The 27,486-nt window shown below is 46.8% G+C and overlaps 1 protein-coding gene across 6 annotated transcripts in view; it reads left to right on the top strand.

Moving 5' to 3' along the window:
* Positions 1-27,486, top strand: part of LOC141086571 (NXPE family member 2-like) — a 724,795-nt gene that overhangs the window by 140,700 nt on the left and 556,609 nt on the right. Inside the window, exon 1 of one of the 6 annotated variants that reach the window (XM_073572722.1) lies at positions 25,547-26,503. The exons of the other annotated variants lie outside the window; for them this stretch is intronic. The gene's annotated coding sequence lies outside the window, so the exon portion shown is untranslated. Of the gene's footprint in view, positions 1-25,546; positions 26,504-27,486 lie in introns of those variants that run through there. 6 annotated transcript variants of the gene reach the window in all.

Raw genomic sequence — 27,486 nt, 5'->3', positions numbered from 1 at the left:
GGATTGAAATCCGCAGCATGTCAATTCTTTGTGCGGAATCCGCAGCGGTTTGACACCTGCTCCATTATAGAAATCCGCAGGTGTCAAAACTCAGGGGTAATCCACAGGCTAAAACGCACTAAATCCACAGGTAAAACGCAAGTCATTTTACTTGTGGATTTACCTGCGGATTTAGCCAAATCCGTGCAGAAACACCCGCAGCAGAATCCGCACCTTGTGCACATACCCTAACAGCACAGAGAGGCTGCTCTGTCTTGATGCTGGCAGTGTTATCAGCTAGATTTTATTTAGTTAGCTAGGCAGTTGTGTCCTGTGTGGCTGTGATATTGACATTCCAGCAATTTTTTTTTGCCATTACTAAGGACTAGAGTTGAGCGAAACGGGTCGGTCATATTCAAAAGTCGGCGACTTTCGCTGAAGTCAGGTTTCATGAAAAGAAACCTGGCCATAGCGTGAGGTCGGCCACGAGGTCGGCGACCAGAGCGCCAAAGTCGCGTTTCAAAAGATGCTTCCAGCGCCCTTTTTCAGCCAATGATGGAGGATGCACACTGTGGGCAGCGCGATGACATAGGCATCGGTCACCACCATCTTTGAGAATGGCATGCAAGTGATTGGCTGGCTTTGTGTGGCATCACAGGGGCTATAAAAGGGTGTGAACGCCGACCGCCATCTTACTTATGCCGATCTTAGCATAGGGAGAGGTGCTGCTGCTGATTCTGTAGAGAGAGCGTTAGGCAGGGAAGAAGAAAAAAAAACTGCTTCTGCTGTTAGTGATTTCCACTTACAACACAACACTTTGTGTGCAGTGACAGGGGAGGCTATATTTTTGTGCATCAGCTCTGTTGGTTATTAGGCTGCTTTATAAGGCTCCCTGATAGCTGCGTTGCTGTTTGCACACTGCTGTGCAAACTGCTTTTTTAAAAGCAAAAATACTTTTCTTCCTCTTTTCTGCACAGTTACCAAGCATTCATTTTTCCACCCTTTTGTGTGTGCACTGTGCAGCAGTCCTGCTTATTAGGCTGCCTGCATCCATACTTAGACTGAGAGCATCATTGTCAGCATCCTCAAATCTCTAGTGAGATCCATCCAAATTCTCACCAATACTATATACACCCTCCACCTTGTCATGCCCCATCCAATTTCAGCTTGTTTCATTGAGGTGTAATCTTTCCTGTGCCTGAGACAATAGTTATGCTTCCTCAAATCTATAGTGAGATTCAAATTCTCACCAATACTGTAGACACCCTCCACCTTGTCATACACCATCCAATTTCAGCCTGTTACATTGAGGTGTAATCTCTACTGGGCCTGAGACAATAGTTCAGCGTCCTCAAATCTATAGTGAGATTTAAATTCTCACCAATAGTAGATACACCTTCTACCTTGTTTTACAGTATCATATAGCTGGTGGCATATTAGGTACATTTTCACAAAAATGAGGAAGTACGGTGGAAGACGCCATGGAAGTGGGCGGGGGTTGCCAGCTGGTCCCGATGGTGGTGGTGGTGGTGTTGCATCTGCTGGTAGTGGCAAAAGCACAATAGCACCTAAGGCAGGAGGTGTTGAGCCTGCGTCATCGTCTGGCTCCACAAGGCCTCAAAGGCTCTCTTTTCTGGGAGTAGGTAAACCACTTTTAAAGCCGGAGCTTCAGGAACAAGTTTTGGCTAAAATTGCTGACACAGCCTCCAGCTCTCTCGCCTCCTCTTCTGAAGTTTCAAAAAATAAAAGCACTGAGTCGTCAGTGGAGGCTCCTGGTCAGGAACAACATCTTTCCTTGTGTCCTTCACCCCAAAAGTGAAGGATGTGGCAGGCCACGCTACCGATTACTCCATTTAACTCTTTTCACATACCATGCCTGGGTTAGCAAGTCAAATCGTGAATTCCCCAGTCCAAGATGAATCTGACATGGAGTGCACTGATGCACAGCCTCTGCTACATTTTTCTGCTGGTACATTCACTCAGAGCTAGTGTTGAGCGATACCAGCCGATACTGAAAAGTATCGTATCGGAATGGATCGGCCGATCTAAAAAAAGTATCGGGTATCGCCGATTCCGATACCGGAAGTCCCATTCAAGTCTATGGGACTTCCGGTATCGGAATAAGAAAAACTCTTTTCTGTCCTTGTACAGCCTCTCGGGGGTGTGTACGGCCTTCCGGGGGTCTGTGCCGACTGCCCAGGGGTCTGTGCCGACTGCCGGGGGTCTCTACCGGCCTGCCGGGGGTCTGTGCCTACTGCCCGGGGGTCTGTGCCGGCTGCCGGGGGTCTGTGCCGACTGCCCGGAGGTCTGTGCCGGCTGCCGGGGGTCTGTGCCGACTGTCCGGGGGTCTGTGCAGGCTGCGGGGGTCTGTGCAGGCATCGTCCGATGGGACTACAAGTCCCATCGGGCTATGCCTGCTACCATGACGGTGATTGACACATTAGCCAATGATGGGACAGTAGTAGTCCCATTATCCGGCTAATGTGTTGAATGTAAAAAAAAAAAAAAACATACTACATACATACTACATACATACATACTACATACATACATACATACTACATACATACTACATACATACACACTACATACATACTACATATATACATACTGCATACATACTACCTACATACTACATATACGTATATATATATATATATATATATATATATATATATATATATATATTACATACAAACTACATACATGCAACATACATACTACATACATACTACATACATACTACATATATACATACTACATACATACTACATACACACGACATATATACATACTACATACATACTATATATATATAAATTAGTGTAATGACAAAAAAAAATTTTTTATGAAACCATGTGCAATGGAGGAACTTTTATGGGTTATTTAAGAATAAGTATTGCTTTTTTTTGTTTTTTAAAAAAAGTTCCCCCTTTCATTCAAATGAAATAAGGCAAAAATGGTATTTTTCCGCCAAAAAGGACATGCAATTTTGCATTATTATCTTTTATGTTGACAATAGGAGGGCAGATTGCTCATCCAGATAGACCTGTTTGCTTTTACACTAGAGTTGAGCAACTTTTGTTTTTTTAGGGTCGAGTTTCGTTTCGTGAAACCCGACTTTTCCAAAAGTCGGGTCGAGCAAGATCGGCCGACTATAGGGAAAAGTCGGGGTCGTCCCGAAGCACGAAACCCAATGTAAGTCAATGGGGAATAAAAGTCGGCAGTGAGAGGAGGACAGGAAACACACCTACAGTGCCCATTTGAATGCCAAAAGCATCAATTCTTCTTACTTAAGCTTGTCAACCTTAATTAACTTCATAATACAAGTTACGCACTGAAAAATGGGGGTTATTTGGCTAAAGTTGTGGGGGGGGAGGGCTGGCTCCAGGTTTTCATGGGCCGTGGGCGAAAGAGCGCCCCTTTAACACATACCACAACTCATCATGCTCCGATACGGCAGAGAAATAGCGGTATAGTACAATGAAAAATACTTCACTTTTTACATCTCATGACAAGGCCCATCTATTTCTCCATACAGAATCATTGGTCCCATATAATGTTTGAAACAGTATATGATGAGCTCCACATAATGCTACAGTATATGTTGGTCCCCATGGATGAAGCTGCACTGTCTTACGGGCCCAAATAATGCTCCAAACATAATGGGCCCCATTTCTAATGCTCTAGTGTATAATGGGCCCTGTAAATGCTGCTCCAGTGTCTGATGTCCACCTTTGGAATGTTCCAGTGTATGGTGGGCCCCATCTATCATTCTCCAGAGTATAGTGCTCCCCAAAAATTGCTGTCCCAACATTGAAAACAATGAAATAAGTCTCCTCGCTAGGGAATCCCTGTACTAGTCTGGACTCCTCGTCGTTCCCATCTTCCATCTCACTGCACAGTATTTCAACCTTGCAAGTGCTGTGATCCTGAGCAAGCAGGGTGGGCCCACTCGTTGGCGACGGCACTGGCACAGGGCCCCTGATAGTACAGTGGTGTGTCTGATGGCGGGTGGGCCGAACCTGCACTTTCATCTGCAGCTTCCTCTTTGTCACCGTGTAAGATGGAACTGTATATGGGAAGGGTAACCTGAGTTTCATCAGGGTCAGATTCAGGCCGTGTAGCGTGCGAGGGGAATGTAGTGGTCTGGGTCAATGTACCAGCAGATTCATCGAGCAGTGTCTGGGCATCAGTGCACTTGTGTCGCCCCCAGGAGTACGGTCGCCACAGTGGCATTACCTTCCTCCTAGGGAGTGTGATGTCATGCTTGGGAGCAACGAAGGATCTCTCTAGCAGGTTAACTGATTGGGCGGCGTTATTCCCACGAGTCATGACCCACCAAAGGCGTTCATGAAGGCAAAGTGTTTGTTTTACGTGGGCACTATGGTTGCAAAGCTGAACCTTAAAGGAATGTCCAGAAGGGCACCACCAGGAGTGGAGCCTACGGTTTAATTCGACTCCACCTGGGAAACTTCAACCATGCCAGCTACAGAAAAGATGCACACATTGCAAGCTTAATTCCGTTAACGAACGAGACTCCGTCATGCCCCGCGGTCCGAGTCCGGCTTACTAGAGGGACACATGAGGCTCTGGCACATGAGATTGGCCAATAACTGGTGTGTCATGCCCTTACATGTCCGTGGCTGCATGTGCGCTACACTGAAAAGGCCAGCGTTTGTCGCTTACAGGTGCAGATAACCCGCTGAACAACGTTAGTGATGGGGATCTGTGATTACAATTATTACCCGCGAACGATGATTTCCCAGTAAGTGCAGGTCAACCGCAGTTCCGGAATTAGGCCTAACCGTCATTCCTGAAAAAATGAAAAACTTACGTGTGCAAACCACAGGTGCTGTAGCTTGCTTAACAGCTCGCCAGCCGTTCTCAGGCCCAGTATGGATTACACGTGATTGCACAAAGATGAGAAAGGGTACTGTATCCCCGGATAACATGTATGGATAGCATAGTGTACACATTCAAAATATATGTCTATACATCAGGAGGCAGGCTCAACCGGTGTCAGGCACAGTATGGATTTGACGGCCCAGACTACACAGCGGAGGAGCAGGGAGAGGTAAAGATTGCAAATGCTGGGGCCCTGCCCAAGCAAGGGGGGCCCACTCGTGGGCGTCGGTACTGGCACTGGGCCCCTCATAGTACGGCGGTGTGTCTGATGGCGGGTGTGCACCACCACCGTCAGAGACACTTGATTGCACTATGAGGGACCCTGTGCCAGTGCCCGCGCGCAAGAGTCGGCCTACCCACCTGTCCAGGGCAACGGCACTCGCACGGTGTCGTGCGCTAGGTGGTGACCCCTGCCATGGGGGGGGGAGGCAGCACAGTTAGGGAGTTTTAGAAAGTGGCATATGTTGATGTTGGACATTCAGCTGATGCAAAAGGCGAAATAGGTCAAGTCCCAGGAAGAGGTGGACCAAAGCAAGCCATTTTTCTGTCACCCTATGTGTCACCAGGGGAAGGTGGGACAAAATCCTTGGAAACCCATGCATGGTTCATTTTAATGAAGGTTAGATCATCCACATTTTGGGTTGACAGACGGGTCCTTTTTTCTGTCAGGATTGATCCAGCTGCACTGAAGACTCTTTCCGATAGCACACTTGCAGCTGGGCAAGCGAGCTCCTGTAAGGCATATTGTGCCAATTCAGGCCAGGTGTCCAGTTTAGCGGCCCAATAGTCAAAGGGGAATGACCTGTGTGGGAGAACATCGATATGGGAGGAAAAGTAGTTTGTAACCATAGTTGACAACTGCTGTCTCCTGTCACTTTCCATCGATGCAGTATTACCAGTTGTGTGAGCGGTACTTGAAAAATCAGTCCACAACATTGTCATGAAACCCCTGTCTCCAACGCCACTTCTGCTGTGTGCACCACAAACACCTCTGCCAAGCTGCCCCCGGCCCGTACGGCTCGTGTGAGAACCATCACCGCTGCTGTGTGCTGGGAATGCCTCAAGCAACCGATTTACCAGAGTTGCTTGTTTATTAGCCAATATTAGGTCAAGGTTCTCCTGTGGCATGATGTTTTGTAATTTGCCTTTATAGCGTGGATCCAAGATGCTGGCCAACCAGTAGTCGTCATCGTTCATCATTTTGGCAATGCGGGGGTCCATTTTTAGGATCTGCAAGGCATAATCTGACATGTGGGCCAATGTTCCCGGTGTCAATGATGCACTGCGAGTGCTGGTTGGAGGAGCACTTTCTGGCAAATCCACATCCCTCCAGTCACGCACAAACCCTGTACCAGACCTTGCCACGCCAACATTTTCACTTGCCCCACGAGATGCATCCTCCTCCCCTAAGTAATCATCCCCATCATCAACCTCCTCCTCCTCTTCTTCCTCCACCTCGTCCAGGAGAGGTCCCTGAGCAGACAATGGCTGAATGTCATCAAAAATTCCCTCCTCGTCAACATTGGCTGCAGACGCCTGCTCCTTAAGGGGCGTCAAAGTTTGCATGAGCAAATACATAAGTGGGATGCTCATGCTTAGGATTGCGTCGTCTGCGCTTACCAGCCGTGTGCATTCCTCAAAACACTGAAGGACTTTACAGAGGTCTTTCAGCTTCGACCACTGCACACCTGTCAACTCCATGTTTGCTCTCAAAGTGCCTGGCCGTGTATCCTCCCACAAATGCATTATGGCCTGCCTCTGCTCGCACAGCCGCTCAACCATGTGCAGGGTGGAGTTCCACCTTGTTGCAATGTCGATAATGAGGCGGTGGTTGGGAAGGTGGAGCAATCGCTGCAGCTTCTGCATACGAATGGAGTGTACAGGCGACCGGCGGATGTGCGCGCACAGTCTTTGCACTTTCTGGAGCAGGGCTGTTAACTCCGGATAATTATTGAGGAAGCACTGCACCACCAGGTTCAAGGTGTGAGCCAAGCAAGGTATGTGTCTGAGTTTTGAAAGGGCTATGGCTGCCACAAAATTACGGCCGTTATCACTAACTACCTTGCCTGCCTCAAGATGTACACTGCCCAGCCATGACTCAGTTTGTCGCTGAAAGTACTCGGCCAGCACCTCGGCGGTGTGTCTGTCGCCCAAACACATCATCTGCAACACAGCCTGCTGATGCTTTCCACTTTTTGCTCGATAGGGGGACACCTCATGTGCAACAGTGGCAGCTGCAGATGGAGTGCTCGTACGACTGCGCTCTGTGGACGAGCTTTCGCTTCTGGAGGAGGAGGAGGAGGGTCGAACGCCTACAGCCAACTGTTTCCTATACCGTGGGCTAGGCAGCACTGTCCCACCACCACTGTCCCCTGTGGACCCTGCATCCACCACATTAACCCAGTGCGCAGTGATGGACACGTAACGGCCCTGGCCATGCCGACTGGACCATGCATCAGTTGTGAGGTGCATCTTTCCACTCACTGACTGCTTGAGTGCATGGACAATGCGGTCTTTCACATGATGGTGGAGGGCTGGGATGGCTTTGCGAGAGAAGAAGTGGCGACTGGGTAGGTCATAGCGTGGTACTGCATAGGCCATGAGTTCGCGGAAAGCTGCGCTTTCCACCAACCGATAGGGCATCATCTCTAACGAGATTAGTTTGGCAATGTGGGCGTTCAAACCCAGTGTACGCGGATGAGAGACTGAGTACTTTCTTGACCTACTCATAGTGTCTGGGAGGGTGAGCTGGACTTGAGAGCTGCATATTGTGGAAGTAGCGGTGGACAGGGCGGACTGAGAGAGGGTTGATGATGGTGATGGAGTTGATGTTCTTTCTGATGGCCTAGATTCAGTATTTCGTTGATATAACAGTGGGATTCCCTGACTGCTGTGGCCTTGCAACGACACCTCAACATTTGCTGCTGTGCTAACCGATGGGCTTACAGTGGGGGAAACAATGTAGCATTGCTGACTACCTTCTTTGTGATCAGTTGCACATGTGGTACTTGAGGTTTGGTGTTGTGTCCACGCTTGCAAGTGCATGCTGGTTAAATGTCTAAGCATGCAACTGGTATTCAAATTTTTCAGATTTTTCCCTCGGCTAAAGGTCTTTGCGCACTTCTTACAGATAACCTTGGCCTGATCATGAGGACTTTGTTCAAAAAAGTGCCACACTGCACTCTTCCTACTTTGGAAGACATTTTGCGGCCTAGCACGCTGTGATATTTTGACCCTCTGGACAAGCTGTCCAGCAACTCTTTTGATTTTTGGAACCTGTCTTTGGAGTGCTCCGTGCCTGACAGATAACAGCTGTTGCGATGTCGATGTCTGCTGTGGATGCTCCTCATCTGAGCTATTGGAAGCAGCACCCTCTTCCCCCAATGGATGCCAATCTGGGTCAACAACTGGGTCATCCATCACCTCCTCTTCAATGTCATGTGCACCTTCCGCTGTGTCACCGTGTATGGTGGTATAGTGTGCGGGAAAGGGCACCTGTGTCTCATCAGGGTCAGAATCTGGCTCTGTACACTGCGAGGACAATGTAGTGCTCTGAGTGAATGTACCAGCAGAATCATCTATCAGTGGCTGTGCATCAGTGCACTACATGTCAGATTCATCTTGGCCTGGGTAATTCACCATTTCGCTTGATAATCCAGGCATGGTATGTGAAAACAGCTCCATGGAGTAATCAGTAGTATGGCCTGCGTCATCCTTCAATCTTGGTTGGGGTGAAGGACACAAGCAAAGGTGTGGTTCATGAACATGAGCCTCCAATGACGACTCAGTGCTTTTATTTTTTACAACTTCAGAAGAGGAGGCGATAGAGCTGGAGGCTGAGTCAGCAATGTAAGCCAAAACTTTTTCCTGCAGCTCTGGCTTTAAAAGCGGTTTGCCAACTCCTAGAAAAGCAAGCCTTCGAGGCCTTGTGGAGCCAGACGATGACGCAGGCTCAACACCTCCTGCATTCGGTCCTATTTTGCTTTTGCCACTACCATCAGATCCACCACCAACACCATCATTACCAGCTGCCAACCTCCGCCCAATTCCATGGCCTCTTCCACCAGCCTTCCTCATTTTTGGTAGAAATGTAGACAAAATCCAACAAACTATATAGTAATGTAAAACAAGGTACAAGGTGTCTATAGGACAGGGGAGATTTTGAATTTCTGCACACACTTGTGGACACTGGACACTTTTGGATTGTGTGAGGTCCATTGAATATCAGAGCGCTATGTCACAGGCTCGATGGCACAGGTGTGAAAAAAGTGACTACAGGATCACGGAGATTATGAATTTCTGCACACACTTGTGGACACTGGACACTTATGGATTGTGTGAGGCCCACTGAATATCAGAGCGCTATGTCACAGGCTCGATGGCACTGGTGTGAAAAAAGTGACTACAGGATCACGGAGATTATGAATTTCTGCACACACTTGTGGACACTGGACACTTATGGATTGTGTGAGGCCCACTGAATATCAGAGCGCTATGTCACAGGCTCGATGGCACAGGTGTGAAAAAAGTGACTACAGGATCATGGAGATTTTGAATTTCTGCACACACTTGTGGACATTGGACACTTATGGATTGTGTGAGGCCCACTGAATATCAGAGCGCTATGTCACAGGCTCGATGGCACAGGTGTGAAAAAAGTGACTCCAGCATCACGGAGATTTTGAATTTCTGCACACACTTGTGGACACTGGACACTTATGGATTGTGTGAGGCCCACTGAATATCAGAGTGCTATGTCACAGGCTCGATGGCACAGGTGTGAAAAAAGTGACTACAGGATCACGGAGATTTTGAATTTCTGCACACACTTGTGGACACTGGACACTTATGGATTGTGTGAGGCCCACTGAATATCAGAGCGCTATGTCACAGGCTCAATGGCACAGGTGTGAAAAAAGTGACTACAGGATCATGGAGATTTTGAATTTCTGCACACACTTGTGGACACTGGACACTTATGGATTGTGTGAGGACCACTGAATATCAGAGCGCTATGTCACAGGCTCGATGGCACAGGTGTGAAAAAAGTGACTACAGGATAAGGGAGATTTTGAATTTCTGCACACACTTGTGGACACTAGACACTTTTGGATTGTGTGAGGCCCACCGAATATCAGAGCGCTATGTCACAGGCTTGATGGCACACGTGTGAAAAAAGTGACTACAGGATCACGGAGATTTTGAATTTCTGCACACACTAGTGGACACTGGACACTTTTGGATTGTGTGAGGCTCACTGAATATCAGAACGCTATGTCACAGGCAGAAATTGGCTAGTGTATCACAAACTACAAGGTGTATATAGAATTGGGCAGAATAGGAATCTCCCTAGAGTGTAGGTCTGTAAGAACGGAACATGTCCTCGACTTATTCTTACAGAGTGACACACAGATAGCTTCACTGTGGCTGTGATAACAGCCGTTACACGGTACTGTGTGAGGAGTGTGCACCGCTGTATGGTGTGAAAAAATGCACGCTCAGTACCTCAGCAGGACAAAAAAAAAATTGGGATTGCTTTTAAAAAAGCAGTTTGCAGAGCAGTGGGTAAACAGCAATGCAGCCGTCAGGAAGCCTTAGAAGGCAGCCTAACAACCAACACCGCTGATCCACCAAAATATAGCCTCCCCTTGCACTGCACACACAGTGACTGGTGTGTTGTACAGGCAAAATCGCTAGCAGCAGAAGCAGTTTTTTTTCTTTTTCCCTGCCTAACGCTCTCCCTACAGAATCATCAGCAGCAACCTCTCCCTATGCTAAGATCGGCAGAAGTAAGATGGCGGTCGGCGTGCACGCCCTTTTATACCCCCTGTGATGCCCACCAAAGCAAGCCAATCACTTGCATGCCCTTCTGAAAGATGGTGGTGACCCCTGCCTATGTCATCATGTTGCCCACAGTGTCTGTGGATCCTGATTGGATGAAAAAGAGCGCAAAACAAACTTTTGAAACGCGACTTTGGCGCGTAAGTCGCCGACCTCGTGGCCGACCTCATCCTAGGGTCGGGTTTCGTTTCATGAAACCCGACTTTGCCAAAAGTCGGGGACTTTTGAAATTTTTCAATCCGTTTCGCTCAACTCTATTTTACACTGTTGCTGGAATTTCTAGAAGACATTTTCTGAATGCACTTCTTGATCGTAAAACTTGAAGCTTTGCTCTGAAAATGAAAAGATAATACTAAGTTCCAAAATATTTTAAAATATTCCAGAATGTTCTAGATGTGAATAAAATACCACTTTTTGTTACAATTTAGAAAGATATTTTCTTTAAAGATTAAAATTAAAAGACGAAAAATCTTTTGAAAAAGAGGGGGAACTTTTTTGAATATTTTACAAATTTGATGATACTAATGTCATTTGAATGCAATTGTTCCTCCAATGTAAGGGGTTTCATTTTCGTTTTGCAAAATTTTTAAAATTGTCATCACCCTAATATACATACTACATACATAGTACATACATGCTACATATATACATACTACATACATACTACATACATACTAAATATATACATACTACATACATACTACATATATACATACTACATGCATACTACATACATACTACATATATACATACTACATACATACTACATATATACATACTACATACATACTACAGTACATATATACATGCTACATACATACATACTGCATATATACATACTACATACATACTACAGTACATATATACATACTACATACATACTACATACATACTACATATATACATACTACATACATACTACATATATACTACATTCATACAACATACATATATACTACATACATACAACATGCTACAGACATACAACATACATACTACATACAATACATTCATACAATACATACATAGACATACAGTACATATAACATAGATTACATACTCACCATTACTTGTCACTTTGATCCCCGAAGCCAGTGTCATCTAAGGAAAAATATGAAAATAACAAACCACCAAATACTCCCTGATCCGCAGAAATCCTCGAGTGAGTGTCCCACGCCGATCTTCCGTGGAGAGCAGCAGCATTAGCTGATGCGACCGCCCTCTACGGGGCTCAGGAATCGAGTGTCGGGAGATAGGTATCCTTCCGCACTGTATTCCTCCGCCACTGTAAAAAAATAGTCGCTGGTCTCACTTTATGGCAAATGCTGCATGGGAACTTTTTTACACAGCAATGCCAAAAGTGAGACTAGGGACTATTTTTTTACAGAGGCGGAGGAATACAGTGCGGAAGGATACCTACCTCCCAACACTGGATTCCTTGAGCCCCTAGAGAGCGGTCGCATCAGCTGATGCTGCTGCTCTCCACGGGAGATCGGCATGGGACACGTGTGGATTTCTGCGGATCAGGGAGTATATGGCTTGTTTGTTATTTTCATATTTTTCCTTAGATGACACTGGCTTCGGGGAACAATGTGACAAGTATTGGTGAGTATGTACTCTATGTTGTATGTACTGTATGTCTATGCATGTATTGTATGAATGTATGAATGTATTGTATGTAGTATGTATGTATTGTATGAATGTATGTATGTTGTATGTATGCAGTATGTAGTATGTATGTTGTACGTCTGTAGCATGTTGTATGTATGTAGTATGTATGTAGCATGTATGTAGTATGTATGTAGTGTGTATATATGTAGCATGTATGTAGTATGTATGTAGTATGTATATAGTATGTATGTAGTATGTATGTATGCTGTATGAATGTAGTATGTATGTAGTATGTAAGTAGTATGTATATATGTAGTATGTATGTAGTATGTATATAGTATGTATATATGTAGCATGTATGTAGCATGTATGTAGTATGTATATAGTATGTATGTAGTATGTATGTATGCTGTATGAATGTAGTATGTATGTAGTATGTATATATGTAGTATGTATGTAGCATGTATGTAGTATGTATGTAGTATGTATGTAGTATATATGTATGTTGTATGAATGTAGTATATATGTATGTAGTATGTATGCATGTTGTATGTATGTAGTATGTATGTTTGTATGTAGTATGTATGTAGCATGTATGTAGCATGTATGTAGTATGTATGTAGTATATATGTAGTATGTATATGTAGTATGTATGTATCATGTATGTAGTATGTATGTAGTATGTATGTAGTATGTATATATGTAGCATGTATGTAGCATGTATGTAGTATGTATGTAGTATGTATGTAGTATGTATATATGTAGTATGTATGTAGTATGTATGTAGTATGTTTTTTTTTTCTACATTCAACACATTAGCCGGATGATGGGACTACTACTGTCCCATCATTGGTTAATGTGTCAATCACCGTCAGTGTAGCAGGCATCGCCTGATAGGACTTGTAGTCCCATCGGACGATGCCTGCACACACACAAGACCCCCGGCAGGCCCGCACAGACCACCGGCAGCCGGCACAGGCACCCGGCAGTCGGCACAGACCCCCGAGAGGCCAGCACAGACCACCGGCAGCCGGCACAGGCACCCGGCAGTCGGCACAGACCCCCGAGAGGCCCGCACAGACCACCGGCAGCCGGCACAGGCACCCGGCAGGCCCGTACAGACCCCCGACAGTCGGCACAGACCCCCCGCAGTCGGCACAGACAGCGCATCATGATGCGCACAGACCGCGCATCATGATGACGTCATTTCAGCAGCCAATCACAGCCATGCCAATAGTTAACATGCCTAACAGGATGTGCCCACACTTCTGAGGATTCCCATTGGCTGAATCAAATCGAGCAGGCTGATAGCTTTATGGGAACTTCCGATTCCGGTATCCGATACGAAAAAAGTATCGGAAGTCAGTATCGGAATTCCGATACAGCTAATATCGGCCGATACCCGATACTTGCGGTATCGGAAAGCTCAACACTACTCAGAGCACTACATTATCCTTGCAGTGTACTGAGGCAGAATCAGACCCTAATGAAACTCAGGTGCCCCTTCCTGCATACTACACCAACCTTACACGGTAACACAGAGGAAGGTGCACATGAAATTGAAGAGGAGGTGATGGATGACCCAGTTGTTGACCCAGATTGGCATCCATTGGGGAAGAGGGTGCCGCTGCCAATAGCTCAGAAGAGGAGGAGTATCCGCAGCAGGCAACGACATCGCAACAGCTGTTATCTGGCTGGACCGTAGCAGTCCAAAAATGTGTTACAAAAACCAAAAGAGTTGCAGGACAGCTTGGCCAGACGGTCAAATTAGCACAGCGTGCAAGGTCTCAAAATGTCTTCCATAGTAGGAAGAGTGCAGTGTGGCACTTTTTTGAACAAAATCCTAATGATCAGGCAAAAGTTATCTGTAAGAAGTGCCCAAAGACCTTTAGCCGAGGGAAAAATCTGAGAAATTTGAATACCAGTTGCATGCTTAGATATTTAACCACCATGCACTTGCAAGCGTGGACGGACTACCAAACCTCACGTACCACATGTGCACCTGCTCCGAATGAAGGTAGTCAGCAAGGCTACATCGCTTCCCCCCACTGTAAGCCCACCGGTTAGCACACCACCAGCAGCAAATGTCGAGGTGTCGTCGCAAGGGCAATGCAGTCATGGAATCACAATGTTATTGCTGCGAAAGACTGAATCTAGGCCATCAGCAACACCACCAACACCATCACCAACCCTCTCTCAGTCCGCCATGTCCACCGCTAGTTCCACCATATGCAGCTCTCAAGTCCAGCTCACCCTACCAGAGACTCTGAGTAGGACAAGAAAGTGCTCATCCTCTCATCCGCATACACTGGCTTTGAACGCCCACATTGCCAAACTAATCTCGTTAGAGATGATGCCCTACCGGTTGGTTGAAAGCAAAGCTTTCCACGAGCTCATGGCCTATGCAGTACCACGCTATGACCTACCCAGTCGGCACTTCTTTTCACAAAAAGCCATCCCAGCCCTCCACATGCATGTGAAAGACCGCATTGTCCATGCACTCAAGCAATCAATGAGTGGAAAGGTGCACCTCACAACAGATGCATGGTCCAGTAGGCATGGCCAGGGCCGTTATGTGTCCATCACTGCACACTGGGTTAATGTGGTGGATGCACGGTCCACAGGGGACAGCGGTGGTGGGACAGTGCTGCCTAGCCCACAGTATAAGAAACAGTTGGCTGTAGGCGTTTGACCCTCCTCCTCCTCCTCCAGAAGCAAAAGCTCGTCCACAGAGCGCAGTCGCACGAGCACTCCATCTGCAGCTGCCAGTGTTGCACATGAGGTGTCCCACTATCGAACAGCTAGTGGTAAGCATCAGCAGGCTGTGTTGAAGATGATGTGTTTGGGCGACAACAGACACACCGCGGAGGTACTGGCCGACTACTTGTAGCGACAAACTGAGTCATGGCTGGGCTGTCTACATCTTGAGGCAGGCAAGGTAGTTAGCGATAACGGCCGGAAATTTGTGGCAGCCATAGCCCTTTCAAAACTCAGACACATACCTTGCCTGGCTCACACCTTGAACCTGGTGGTGCAGTGCTTCCTCAATAATTATCCGGAGTTAACACCCCTGCTCCATAAGGTGCGAAGACTGTGCTTGCACATCCGCCAGTCGCCCGTACACTCCAGTCGCCCAATTATCGACGTTGCAAAAAAGGTGGAACTCCACCCTGCACATGGTTCAGAGGCTGTGCGAACAGAGGCAGGCTGTAATTCATTTGTGGGAGGATACACGGGCCGGCAGTTTGCAGACAGACATGGAGTTGTCTGGTGTGCAGTGGTCTAAGCTGAAAGACCTCTGTAATGTCCTTCACTGTTTTGAGGAATGCACATGGCTGGTAAGCGCAGACGATGCCATCATAAGCGTGAGCATCCCACTTATGTGTCTGCTCATGCAAACTTTGACACACATTAAGGAGCAGGTGTCTGCAGCCAAGGAGGAAGAGGAGAAGGGAAGCCTTGATGACAGTCAGCCATTGTCTGCTCAGGGAAGTCTCGTGGACAAGGTGGAGGAAGAAGAGGAAGAGGAGGAGGATGATGGGGATGATTATTTTGGGGAGGAGGATGCTTCTCAGGGGGCAAGAAAAATGTTGGCGTGGCAAGGTCAGGTACAGGGCTTGTGCGTGACAGGAGGGATGTGGATTTGCCAGAAAGTGCTCCTCCACCCAGCACTCACAGCGTATCATTGACACCTGGAACATTGGCCCACATGTCTGATTATGCCTTGCAGATCCTAAAAAGGGACCCCTGCATTGCCAGAAAGATGAACGATGACGACTACTGGTTGGCCAGCATCCTGGATCCACGCTATAAAGACAAATTCCAAAACATCATGCCACAGGAGAACCTAGAACCAATATTGGCTAACAAACAAGCAACTCTGGTAAACCGTTTGTTTGAGGCATTCCCAGCACACAGCGGCGGTGATGTTTTTCCAACGTGCCGTAGGGGGCAGCATGGAAGAGGTGTTTGTGGTGCACAAAGCCGAAGTGGCGTTGGACACAGGGGTTTCATGACAATGTTGTGGACTGAATTTTCAAGTACCGCTCACATGACTGGTAATACTGCATTGATCGAAAGTGACAGGAGACAGCAGTTGTCAACTATGGTAACAAACTACTTCTCCTCCCATATCGATGTTCTCCCTCACCAGTCATTCCCCTTTGACTATTGGGCCAGTAAACTTGACACATGGCCTGAATTGGCACAATATGCCTTACAGGAGCTCGCTTGCCCTGCTGCTAGTGTGTTATCTGAACAAGTCTTCAGTGCTGCTGGATCAATCCTGACAGAAAAAAGGACCCGTCTATCGACCCAAAATGTTGATGATCTAACCTTCATTAAAATGAACCATGCATGGGTTTCAAAGGATTTTGTCCCACCCTCCCCTGCTGACACGTAGGTTGCCAGAAAAATGGCTTGCATTTGTCCTCCTCTTCCGCGGACTTCTCCAATTACTCCATTTGCAGCTGCTGAATGTCCAACCTCAACATATGCCATTTTTTCCACCTCCCTAATTGGGCTGCCTCCCCCCACAGGGCCGGTGTCACCACCTGGCGCACGCACTCGTGCGAGTGCCGTTGCCCTGGACAGGTGGGTGGGCACACTCTTTGGCAACGGCACTGGTACAAGGTCCCTCATAGTAGATTCAAGTGTCTCTGATGGTGGGGGTGCACACCCGCCGTCAGACACACCGGCATACTATGAGGGGCCCTGTGCCAGTACCGCCGACGACGAGTGGGCCCCTCCTACTTGCTCTGGGCACCAGCACTTGCAATACTTACCTCTCCTTGCTCCACCACTATGTAGTCTGGCCTGTTAAATACTTCACTGGGACTGCCAATACAAATTTGGTGAAATGATAGATGATGGTTAAGACGTAGCTATGCCCTGTCCTGCTGGGCTCTATCTTCAGATGATCAATGGCTTCCATTTGTTATGGACGTCGACTCACAGTGAGATGCAGTGGTGGTTTATCATCAGCTTTCACGGTTATCCGACTCACAGACGTGTGACATTCCTGTCCACATTTTTAAATGTGTTCTCTCATGCCAATCCAATAGCATCGCCTACGGCCTGTGGCTTGTGTCTTTTGCACTCCAAAGTTACCTGACAGATCATGATAGGCAGTGAAGACAATGTCTACATCTGTCCCTGTGATCACAATTTGATGGAGATGAGTAACGGTGATCGGTTCCACGGTACTGCGATACAGCAAACCTTTCTTCACAAGAACTGTTTTCGCTGTCTCCACAGACAAAGTAATTGAGGGTCAGCATCACCTCTGAGAATTCTCCCGGGAGTTTTTACCGTGATTAGTAATTCCAAAATTTCTGCAATCAGTCGACTTTCCGTCTGTACTTGTATCCATCTCGTTTCCTCTTGCGGAGAGTCTGGACTGTCTACTGAGACTGAAATATATATGAAGATTGAAAAATACCCCTACAGTGTATACTGGTGTATGCTTCGATTTTTGCGTGCGCTGCGCACTTTTGAAGGTGCGCCGGTGTGCGCCGAATGCACCATGATGTATTTTGGTGCGCTCAGCGCACCTTCAAAAGTGTGCAGCGCACGCAAAAATCCTACTAGCGCACGGCCAGCGCACAGTCTGTGCACCCTATGCTTAAGATAGGGTGCGCAGATCGCATGCAGCCGTGTGCGATAATAGGAGGAGATGACCGGACGGGGCGGTCAGGGGCGGGGCTTAGCGGCGCCGTGCGCTGTCTGTAAAATGCGCTAGTGTGAAATTAGCCTTAGTGGCAGTGAAATTCCACAGTGTGCTTAGCTCATGTACATAAAGAAAATATTTTTTTCTGCTGCTAAATGTGATACAGGCCGCCGTATCCCACGTTGTAATTTTGTGGCAGTGATATGAAGCTGTCTGCAACCCTCACACACATTAAAAAAAATAGTTTTTTCTGTTGAAAAATCTGATACAGGTAAATTATTGGTAATGTATACAGTTGTGGCCAAAATTATTGACACCCCTGCAATTTTGTCAGATAATACTCAGTTTCTTCCTGAAAATGATTGCAAACACAAATTCTTTGGTATTATTATCTTCATTTAATTTGTCTTAAATGAAAAAACACAAAAAGAATTGTCCTAAAGCCAAATTGGATATAATTCCACACCAAACATAAAAAAGAGGGTGGACAAAAGTATTGGCACTGTTCGAAAAATCATGTGATGCTTCTCTAATTTGTGTAATTAACAGCACCTGTAACTTACCTGTGGCACCTAGCAGGTGTTGGCAATAACTAAATCACACTTGCAGCCAGTTGACATGGATTAAAGTTGACTCAACCTCTGTCCTGTGTCCTTGTGTGTACCACATTGAGCATGGAGAAAAGAAAGAAGACCAAAGAACTGTCTGAGGACTTGAGAAACCAAATTGTGAGGAAGCATGAGTAATCTCAAGGCTACAAGTCCATCTCCAAAGACCTGAATGTTCCTGTGTCTACCGTGCGCAGTGTCATCAAGAAGGTTAAAGCCCATGGCACTGTGGCTAACCTCCCTAGATGTGGACGGAAAAGAAAAATTGACAAGAGATTTCAACGCAAGATTGTGCGGATGTTGGATAAAGAACCTCGACTAACATCCAAACAAGTTCAAGCTGCCCTGCAGTCCGAGGGTACAACAGTGTCAACCCGTACTATCCGCCGGCATCTGAATGAAAAGGGACTGTATGGTAGGAGACCCAGGAAGACTCCACTTCTTACCTCGAGACATAAAAAAGCCAGGCTGGAGTTTGCCAAAACTTACCTGAAAAAGCCTAAAACGTTTTGGAAGAATGTTCTCTGGTCAAATGAGACAAAAGTAGGTGCTTTTTGGGCAAAGGCATCAACATAGAGTGTACAGGAGAAAAAAGAGGCATTCAAAGAAAAAAACACGGAACCTACAGTCAAACATAGAGGAGGTTCCGTGATGTTTTGGGGTTGCTTTGCTGCCTCTGGCACTGGACTGCTTGACCGTGTGCATGGCATTATGAAGTCTGAAGACTACCAACAAATTTTGCAGCATAATGTAGGGCCCAGTGTGAGAAAGCTGGGTCTCCCTCAGAGGTCATGGGTCTTCCAGCAGGACAATGACCCAAAACACACTCCAAAAAGCATTGGAAAATGGTTTGAGAGAAAGCACTGGAGACTTCTAAAGTGGCCAGTAATGAGTCCAGACCTGAGTCCCATAGAACACCTGTGGAGAGATCTAAAAATAGCAGTTTGGAGAAGGCACCCTTCAAATATCAGGGACCTGGAGCAGTTTGCCAAAGAGGAATGGTCTAAAATTCCAGCAGAGCATTGTAAGAAACTCATTGATGGTTACCGGAAGTGGTTGGTCGCAGTTATTTTGGCTAAAGGTTGTGCAACCAAGTATTAGGCTGAGGGTGCCAATACTTTTGTCTGGCCCATTTTTGGAGTTTTGTGTGAAATGATCAATGTTTTGCCTTTTGCTTCATTCTCTTTTGTGTTTTTTCATTTAAGAAAAATTAAATGAAGATAATAGAATAGAATTTGTGTTTGCAATCATTTTCAGGAAGAAACTGAGTATTATCTGACAGAATTGCAGGGGTGTCAATACTTTTGGCCACAACTGTATACTCGCATATCAGCCAAGTTTTTCAGCCCATTTTTTGGGGCTGAAAGTCACCCTCTCGGCTTATATGCGAGTCATTTGCGGGGGTGTCAGATCATACTTACCCCCCTGGCGCGGACTCTGCAGCCCTCTGCTTCTCTCGGTCTCAGGCTCCTTCCTTCAGTGGTCACGTTGTACCACTCATTAAAGTCAAGAATATGCGGGAGAAGCGGGGCTGCAGAGACCGCACCAGGAGGGGGTAAGTATATGCAATATTCACCTGTCCCCGGTCCATCGCTGCACGCTACTCTGTCCTCCGTGTCCTCTGGCTGTGATGTTCAGGTCAGAGGGCACGGTGACGTAGTTAGTGCGCACCGCGCCCTCTGCATGAATAGTCACTGACAGAAGACCCGGAACAGACAGTGCAGCATGCAGCGTTGGAGCAGGGACAGGTGAATATCGCAGGTGCCGGGGCCGTGAGACAGCGGCGACACCGGCACCTGTCCCCGCCTGCTCAGAGCCCCGGCACCTTGCCCCCAGCGATGGAGAGGTGAGTATGTCCTTTTTCTATTTGCAGCAGCAGCGGCAGCGTAGTATGGGGGCATAATCTATGGAGCATCTTATGGGGCATAATCTATGGAGCATCTTATGGAGGATCTTATAGGGCATAATCTATGGAGCATCTTATGGGGCAGCATATGGAGCATAATCTATGGAACATCTTATGGGGCCATAACCTTTATGGAGCAGCATATGGGGTATAAATATATACGGTAAATAGTGATGTTTGCGCATCTCCACAGGCTTTGCGCCAGTCGCACAACTGCTAGATAAATATGCCTTTATGACACATGCCAGCAGCAGACACAGGGAAATTACTGGTAAATAGTGACATTTGCTTATCTCTGATCCTGCTGTATGGAGACTGGAGAGGGCATATCGCAGGATTCCTAGACCTACTATGCACATTCTGCTATTCATTTGGGTACAAGTAAGTCCCCGCGCATTTTATTGTTAGCACCGTCTTATTATATTGTAATTGTTTGTCACATCACTCCATTAAAAACTGCATGTGTGACATGTTACAGCGATCTCTCCTCACTAAATCAGGCTTGTTGTTAACGCTCATCTAGTACATAAATACACCTACCTGCACACCTTTTTACTGTATATGTACTAGCTGGCTTCAGTCCTAGCGCAGGTGTATTCTTGTTTTTACTTATGTTTACAGCCCAGTATAGAAAGGGATTCAATATCCCCTATGATGCTGCAAAGCCAGCCAATCACAGTAATGTCACACCAAAGATGGCGCTAGCATTATTGTGATTGAGAAGCATGTTCATTGGCTGCAAGTAAAGCACCAAACATGCTGGGCGGGTCACTCGAATATACTGAAGTGAATAGCTATTTACGAATAGCCCGAATACTGTACTATTCGTGTGAGTAATGAATAGTGCCGGATGTATTCGCTCATCACTAGTGCTAACCATCTTAGTAGCCATTTTGAAACTGCAAAATGATGTAGAGGTCCTTCATCTGTGCCCACTTCGCAAGCGTGATTTGCTACATGTTCGCACTGCGTTGGGCCAGGCTGTGGAAAATGTCATACTTCTCTGCATACAGTCTCTGCAACGTGTGCAGAATTGAATTTCAGCGTGTCGGCCCAGCGCATATCTGCCACTTAAACAGTAGCCCGAAAGACCTCTGTAGTGATGAAAGTTGATGACATATAACAAGGGGGAACCGGGGGGTATTTGTGACCAGGCTATTTAAAGGCCCAGTACATAGACAGAGTCCACTGAGCAAACGATCAGCGAGCACCCCCAGTCCCTTGCACATAGATAGATGGGGCTAACACAGCTTTTCCCCACAGGTTACCTTCTCTTCCACTGGTCACAGCAGTCCAGGCAAATAAAGGTCCGGAAAGCAGCTGAACTCCAACAGGGAAAAGTAACTTTTAATGAACAACGATGAAAGATGGACAAAAAGACAATTTCAACACTGGCTTCCTGCTCTATCCCTGACACTTGCTGCGGCAGTACTCACAACGTCCACAGTGGCCGAGATTCGCAGTCGTCCAATCGCTGGCATCTGGGTGCCTGAGACCCCTGCAGCGAAGGCCTTTCCCAAATACTGGGGGCCTGTGTTGTAAACCTTCAGTCTGTATAACTCCTTGATCTGGGGCCACAGATCTCTCCCATCCAGGAGTCTGGCAATGCCCCTTCAGTAGCACACATCTGCCCTGGTTGAAGTTCCTGGTCTCTCTCACTGGGAAGCAGTAGCTTCTTCTTACCTCCAGGCTGCAAGTTCAGCCCCTTAATTAACTAATTCTGTCCCTGCCTCTAGTATGTGCATTACAAGCACAGCACCACAGTTATTCATGGCAGACACAGGAAGATAACATCAAGGCATAAAACACATGACTATACATAGACATTCTACATTATTACACATATTACCAAATTCATCAGATGAGACATAGAGAAGTGTTATAACTTATTTACATAAAAGGCACAGTGGTCACACGGAAGGATGAGAGGGTACAACTGGGGGGAGTTACCACTCCCTTACAGACACACGGGGTGTGGAAGGCAGAAATGAGCACACAGCAACTGTGCTTTCTGAAGCAGCGCATCCAGGCTGGAATAGTGGCATAAAAATTGCTGTACCACTAGGTTGACTACATGAGCCATGCAAGGAACGAGTGCGAGGTTGCCCCGGCATAGGGCTGCCACCAGGTTTGCATTGTTATCGCACAAGGCCTTCCTTGACTACAGGTTCAGTGGAGACAGCCATTGCTCAAACTTGGCCTGAACAGCTGTCCACAACTATTGAAATATGTGACTGCGATCTCCAAGGCATATTACTTTAAACACTGATTGCAGTGAGCCCTGGCTGCAGAGTACCGAGTTGGAAGGGATTCTCTCTGCACTATTAGAATGTGTGTCTCATTGAGGGGGAGATTAAGGGCACAAGTGGAGGCCCTAAAGGAGGTGGGGAAGGCAGAAGCAGTGGAGGAAGCCTTAGATACAGAGGTTTGTTCCGCAAGACTTAGGGATTCCAAGACTTGCTGTCTAGTGACACCTTGGTGTCTAGTGTTTAAGTTCACTATCCTTTGGTTTGTAGTGGTTTAGTTCTCCAATCCTAGGTGTTCAGTAGTTTAGTTCTCCAACCCCTGTTGTCTAGTAGTTTAGTTTCCCAACTCCTGTTGTCTCATGGTTTAGTTTTCCAACCCTTGGTGTGTAGTGATTTAGCTATCCTACCCTTGGTGTTTAGTAATTTAGTTCTCCAACCCCTGTTGTCTACTAGTTTAGTTCTCCATCTTATAGTGTGTAGTGGTTTAGTTCTCGAACCCTAGCTGTTTAGTAGTTTAGTTCTCCAACCCCTGTTGTCTAGTAGTTTAGTTATCCATCTTATTGTGTGCAGTGGTTTAGTTTTCCATCCTTAAGTGCCCTGCAACTGCAAGCCTTGGGGATTGAAATACTTTTGATTCAGTCTCTTCCTCGACTACCCCCACAGCCTTCAGAGTCACCCAATGCCCAGTCATTGAGATGTAACTCCCCTGTCTATGCTTGCTCATAAAGGTGTCATGATCCTGGACTGGGTTTCGCTTTGACCCCTCCTGATCAGACTGGGGGTTAATTGTTCTGCCTCTCTCCGGCAGAGGACGGCTATTTAATGCTCACTGGACCTAGGCCCAGTGTCAGTTATACTCCTGCCATCGGGTGAGTTAGTTAACCTTGTGCGTACGTGTGCCTTGTGCCTGATATCTTGCTTGCTTATTTGTTTTTTTAATCTGGTTCTGTCCCTGTTTCGAGTTCTGCCTGTCCCTCTTTTACTGCGCTACCTCTTGTGTATGACTCTCTGCTTGTGACGCGACTTCTCTCTGCCTGACCCCTTGGTACCATGTCACCCTCTTGTGTATGACCTTTGGCTTTGTCTGACCACCCGTCTGTTTGTCCCTCCTGTGCCTCGTTCGCCCGGACTGTGTGACCTCCGTTTTGCCTGACTCTGAGTTGTTGTATGGTGTCCTGTCATCCCTGAAAGCAGGATGCTAAGCCCCGCCCCCTTGCAGTCACGTGACCTAGGTCCTGTGCTAGCTTGCTAACTTCAGCATCTGCAGGTCCTGTGCATCTTTACTTTCCGGCGCTGACAGGTTCCTGACACCCATAGCTTGAAGCATGCATTGTCACCTCTGCTGCCCTGCTCCACACGTATCTTTTAGCACTGTTTCTGTACTCAGGACACGCGCACTGGCTCAGTGAGCGAGTGTAGTGTGGTGTCTCTGACAAAGGTGTCAGTGTTGAAATGCACCCCGGCAGACAAAGAATTTTATAGGGAATGGGTGATGTTGTCTGCGACTTGCTGCTGTAGCGCAGGCAGATCTTTCTTAGAAAAGTAATGGTGACTTGTCAACTGGTACTGGGGGACTGCGATGGCAATCAGTTTTCGGAAACTGACTGTATCCACAAGGTGGAAAAGCTGCATTTCCGTGGCCAACAGTTTGGAGTGACCTTGTAATAATCACAGCGATCACAGGCCTTGAGTTATGCAGAAACAAGCGAAGCGAATATCTCTCAGCTGGCCCCTATCATCCAGACAATGATATTATTTGGTGACGATCATCCGAGGAGGCTGCAGGTTGTTCACAATAATTAGTTCTCAGCAAAGTAATCGTGAGCGTATGGCTTATCCACCTCCAGATTAGAACACATGGAATATGTGTATATCCCGTCGTTTGATCATTGCTAACTCCACGATAACCCTGCACTTCTCGCTGCAAACAACAATCCTGTTTCTAACCAACTAAATAAATACATGCTGCTTGGATGTCATTCTTCTTTTGAGGTTCACATCATCTGGGTGCTCCATCCCCTCTCTCTCAGAGTAGCAGTCATATACTGGCCCCCAGGCTCACCCACCCACTTCCTTTTATGTGCTACTACCACACTTCATGTACTCCGAATTGCCAACCATTATCCTGGGAGACTTCAACAGCGCCACCTCCCCAACTGCATCCCTGCTTATAGCTATTCTCGAGCCACTTCTCATGGCCTCTCACAACGTTCAAACTCTGAGACACACAAAGACGGTAACAACCCTGATCTGGACTTTGTCCAGCTCAGTTCAATCTCCTACCTAGATAACTCACCTCTTACTCTTTGTCCCCCATGAAATTAGGAGAATAATCACAACTTAGGCCGGTTTCACACTAGCGCTTTTTCAGCGCGCGCACGGCCGGGGGTAGCTCCGCCCCCGAGCCGGCTCTCTGCCCGGCGTGACCGCCCCTTCCTTGTAGCACCGCCTCCTAGCGGACAGCGGCGCCTGCGATCGGCGCACCCTATCTTTAGCATAGGGTGCGCCGATCGTGCGCAGGCCGTGCGCTAGTTGCGCTTTGACCTGCGCTGCGCACTTTTGACGGTGCGCCGTGCGCGCCAAAATCAAACTTTTCGGATTTTGGCACGCACGGCGCACCGTCAAAAGTGCGCAGCGCAGGTCAAAGCGCAACTAGCGCACGGCCTGCGCACGATCGGCGCACCCTATGCTAAAGATAGGGCAGAGAGCCGGATCGGGGGCGGAGCTACCCCCGGCCGTGCGCGCGCTGTAAAAGCGCTAATGTGAAACCAGCCTTAGACAATTGCAGGTGCTCGCTAAAAACACATCTGTTTAGGGTGGCCTATCACCTTCCCTAAACAAAGTCTTTTTTATATATATACTTTATTCTCTACTTCTCTGAACATAATTCGCCATCAAACTCAACCGTACCAAAAAGGCTCATGCAACCTTTATCTACCCCCACTTCCTCAAGATGGTTGTACCATCATTGTAAATAAGCACCTGTACGGGGGGCAGCTTCTTGGCTCAGTGGATAGCCTTGCAGCGCTGGAGTCCTGGGTTCAAATCCCACCAAGGACAACATCTGCAAGGAGTTTTTATGTTCTCCTTGTGTTTGTGTGGGTTTCCTCCCACATTCCAAAGACATACTGATAGGGAATTTAGATTGTAAGCCCCATCGGGGACAGTGATGATAATGTGTGCAAACTGTAAAGCACTGCGGAATTTGTTAGTGCTATAAAAAAATAAAGATTATTATTATTATTACTTTGTGTTACCCCCACCTCATTGCAGATTGTAAAGTTTGCCATTATTTTTGCTTTGTTTGATCATCTTAAATGTGGTAACTTTTGACTGTTTTATATGAACTGCTGACTTGTAAAGCTATGTGGAATATGTTTACGATATACAAATAAGGTTATAATTATTAGTAGATTGAAGATGGGGAAGTTCAAGCTGTTAGATTTGCCATGTGTAGGAGGAAATAATCTTTTATGTGTCAACTGCACAAACGAGGGTTTACTGCTGTACTGACACAGGGTGGAGTAGGGTGAACGCGACAAGCTACTGTGAGACAGGTGCAGGCAGAGATGTTACGGTGGATTGAGAAAGATGGGGTGTGCTTAGTAGTAAGATCAGTCAAAAACAGCAGGCATGTCCACTTACGTATCAGCTGACAGGCTCTCAATCACCCCAACTGTAAGGAGTAAGCAAGTGGAGGTTCTGCTGCTGGGGACGTGTGACAATACTTGCCAAGGTGAGCAAAGAGGAAGAATCAGAAGATGCAGTTGATGGGGTGCATTTTAGTACAGTGACATTCCCAGATTTATGCATGTTGATCGTGCATGTGCCAGTTCATGCATGTAGTACTGAAATTATTTTATGTTTTTTTACTCTTCTATGTCGTGATTTTTGCTGGTCTAAAAAAAAGACCCAAACTGGGCAACTGCAGATCCATGAACGCTGCTGTCCACTGCCAGAGTTGGAGGTCAGGATGCATTGGTTGTCATGGTTGCATAACTCAATGTCTACTTAACCTCCTCATCTTCCTCTTCCTTCTCCTCTGCTGAGCTACTCATCTGCATGCCTCTGGGTCTACACCAAGTGTGAACTACTACCTCATCGTCATCCTCTCTGTTCTCCCACTTCTCACTCTGAGAGGCACCCTTCTCTTCTTCCTGCCCTGACAGCATAGTACAGTCCATGGGTGCCTCAAGTATCTGAGTCTCATCACAAATGGATCACCTTTACCCAATTAGTTAATGTCTGTTGATGAGGGATTGGATTAGGCTTGAAACCAACTTCGTCTGGCCATGGCTCAAACTAAGAAAAATATTGGTGCAGATTATTTTCTCCTCTTTAGTCTGTGAATCTTTGGAGTACACTTCCGATGCCCATGGCATACAATATGTGAACAGATCTGCATACTCAGCAGTCTGTGGTTCCCAAAAGTCAGTTGGGTGGTTGGAGAGATATAATGTGGGGGAAAACAAGGGTAATTGAGGTGCCACCATTGAGGACTGTACTGTGTGTGATCTTAAGGTGGAGGAAGAAGAGCAGAGGCAACTTGATGCAGCGCTTGCCATCTACTGGAGCACGTGTTATTTCTGGTCCACATCTGCAAAGGGTACAGCTGTATGGCTGCCAAAGAAATGGAATGGAGCAGCCAGTCAGTGACACACACATGCATATATGTATATACAGTATATTACATAGATAGCTAGAAGAAAAGCCGTCAAT

Source organism: Dendrobates tinctorius, unplaced genomic scaffold (genome assembly GCF_039654945.1).
Source record: "Dendrobates tinctorius isolate UK_male_01 unplaced genomic scaffold, ASM3965494v1 ptg000032l, whole genome shotgun sequence".
Taxonomy (NCBI): Eukaryota; Metazoa; Chordata; class Amphibia; order Anura; family Dendrobatidae; genus Dendrobates; species Dendrobates tinctorius.
The sequence above is the reverse complement of the archived record's forward strand: the minus strand, read 5'-3'. Positions and strand labels throughout refer to the sequence as shown.